The sequence below is a fragment of the Camelina sativa genome, chromosome 14 (assembly GCF_030686135.1).
Source record: "Camelina sativa cultivar CO46 ecotype springtype chromosome 14, ASM3068613v1".
NCBI classification, from domain to species: domain Eukaryota; kingdom Viridiplantae; phylum Streptophyta; class Magnoliopsida; order Brassicales; family Brassicaceae; genus Camelina; species Camelina sativa.
The window spans coordinates 33416585-33419645 of NC_141893.1; the positions used below are offsets into that span (position 1 = coordinate 33416585).

General features: G+C 40.8%; 1 non-coding gene across 1 annotated transcript; it reads left to right on the plus strand.

The window, feature by feature from the left end:
• Positions 1-906: 906 nt before the first annotated feature.
• LOC147928970 (small nucleolar RNA R71) lies at positions 907-1013 on the plus strand. Its single transcript, XR_015581047.1, has one exon. It is a non-coding gene; the product is annotated as a small nucleolar RNA R71 (small nucleolar RNA).
• The last annotated feature ends 2048 nt before the right edge of the window (positions 1014-3061 follow it).

Below are 3061 nucleotides of genomic sequence, written 5' to 3' on the forward strand. Positions count from 1 at the left end.
TGCTTTGCACAAACGTCACTTGGGGCTTCAGTAACTAATGAATTCCCCCAAACTTGGACTTCACTGTCCTCAGTGACTTCCTCATCAGAGATATGAATGGCTTTTGCAGTGAACTCCCTTGGATTTTGAACAGCTTTTCCAGGGAGTTGGTTGGGTTTAGGAGCTGAAGTAGAGGCAATGTTGCTCTCCATATACTTTACTCTGGAGTTGAGACCTTCAAACTTCATGTTCAGATCATTGTACTGTGATGTGAGCCTTTGATTCAACTCAGCAAACTGTTTGGCTTCCTCAATCTTGCCTTGTGTTTGCCCAATCAACAACTGTTGCATCATTGCTCTTAAGTCTTGTTCCTGGCCTTGGTTAGTCTGAAACCCTGGTGGGGGACACAATTGGGGCTGGAACACTTGGTGTTGTTGCTTGGGGATGTAGTTTTATTGTTGTTGAGGTTGTTGAGGTGGATAGACTTGGTCTTGAGGGTTGGCCACATTGGTGCTCCTATAAGAGAGATTGTTGTTTTTGAAACCTCCTTGGTTGTAGCCTTTGAATCCTCCCTGGTTTTGCATGTAGCACAAATCAGCAAACTCAGGCTCCCCCTCTTGAACTGGAGCTTCTTCTTCACCAATGAAGTGAATGGACTTGGACTGGCTTAGGAGTATCTTGTCAAGCTTCTCATTGACCATCTTCAAATCCTTCTTATACTTGTCCTCTTGATCAGTTGAGGAGCCCCTTATGGTCCTATCATAGTCCTCATTATAATTGCCATCAGATTGAGCAAGATTCTCAATTAATTCCCATCCTTCTTCCACATTCTTGTTGAGGAAGTTGCCATTAGATGATGTATCAAGAAGCATTCTTATCTTGGGAAGCACTCCTCTATACAAGGTGCTTAGAAGTGACTCATTGCTGAAGCCATGGTGAGGACACTGAGTTTGGAATCCTTTAAACCTCTCCCAAGCTTCACAAAAGCTCTCATTATTCCTTTGAACAAACCCAGAAATTTCATTCCTCAACCTAGCAGTCCTTGCATTGGAGAAGAACTTGGCCAGAAAAGCTTTCTTGCATGCATCCCATGTGGTGATAGCTCCAGTAGGAAGAGTCTTCTCCCAAAGGTGAGCTTTGTCTCCAAGAGAAAATGGGAAGAGCCTTAATTTGAATCCATCTTCACTCACTCCATTGATCTTTGTGAGTCCACATATTCTGTCAAACTCATCAAGGTGATCTAGTGGATCCTCCATTGGCAACCCATGAAATTTGTTGGCTTGTATCATTGAGATCAATCCACTCTTGATCTCAAAGTTATTGTTTGCTACTGAAGGTGGCACAATTCCAACCCTTTGGTTGTGGGTATTGGGTGCATCTCCTGCACCAATGTGCCTTGGTCTTTGCTCATGGATAGCTTGTTGCTCCATGATGTCTTGACCTTGTTGTTGTTGAACTACTCCTCCTTGCTTATGTCTCAAACCCTTTTGTAGCCTGTGGATGTTGTCAATAGGCTGTTTAAGACTGTCTTTGCCTTTGGACCTTGTGTGCATCAACAAACTCTACTACAGACTCGAACAGGTACACGGTCGAGCGCAGGCTCGAGTGGGTGGTCGAGTCGACTGGGAAGTAATGGCTAAGTGGATCCGGCTTCTGGCTTGATCAAGTGCTCGATCACAGCTCGGTCGAGTGGTGGTCGAGTAGGTGGTTGAGTGGGTACCTGAAACACAAAACAGCCAAGCAAAGGAAGATTCGAGTTCAGTAACTTCACAAGTGTTTAAACGAACTTAATCTTAGACTAATACTGATCCTAAATGTCACAAAACACACTCAAATGGGCAACGGCGCCAAATTGAAACTGACTTTCTTTGTGGTGTGGTGAATGAATGATGTATGGAATGATGATGTATGGAATGAATAGAAGTCAGAGTGTTTCAATTCCCCTTATGCAGTTGCAGTATAAGAGGTGTCAATCCTATCTGAGTGATTGTGAACAATTAAGATGTGCATATGAGTCTAAGTCAAGCCAATTGTAAAGATTGTTTGTCACTAACAATCCTAAAATGAGATATGAAATGCAGAAAGTTAAAACAACTAGAACAGGATACTAAATGCAAACAGAACAGACAAATTAAAGCTATAATGAAACTAGAACAGAGATAGACTCTATGCTAATGAACTAATGCAAGACAAGTAATGAACAGAAAACTAAGTGAATGCAATGGAAATGAAACAGGAATGAAACAAGACAATCACAAATCATAAACACAAGTTCTGGGGATGAACTCGAGCAGCACTCGACCGAGTGTAGGTCGAGTACGTGGTCGAGCTAGCCTAAACGTGAAAACAGAGTAACACAAGAAAAACAGAGCAATGCAAAAACTAATCAAACAACAAGCAAGCAATGATATTTAGACTAAGATATTAATAAACAAAGAAGGCCTTGAGGAGGGATTCATGGGCTGAGCTAATCATTGTGGTTATCTAACTTGGTCAACAAATCTCAAGCAAACTTTGAGCTGATCTCTAGACATACTATTCTAAGACATGTTTAATCCACTCTCATGGCAAGAAACAATCAAACCTATGCATTTCTAGACTTGTTCTCACAAAGTAAAGAATCTACACAGGCACGCATTAAGCAATACATCTCAAACCAAACAAGACCTCTAATCTCTTAGCAAGTCTAATGGTAACCTCTAGATCTAGCCTTATCTATGCTCCTTAAACATTGGTGTGATGCTAAGATGCTTGAAATCAAACCCTACCTTCTCAGATATAGGATCAGCATGAAGATCATCTAGCCTAGAAGAGATCTACAACAATCAAGCTTGACCAAATCAAATAAACCACAAGATCAACCCAGCCTAACCCATCCTCAAGGTCCTAAACAAACTACTCACAAGAACACATGGTGAAATAAGTCAAAAATCCAGAAAATATTGAAACTTGCATCATTAGAAAGATGAAACAGAGATCTACAATGTTGATGAAGAAATAAAACTCGAAATCTTAATATTTTGAAAGTTATGAAACAAACAAAATACAAGGATCTAGTCTTTCTTTCTTAAACAAGTACAAA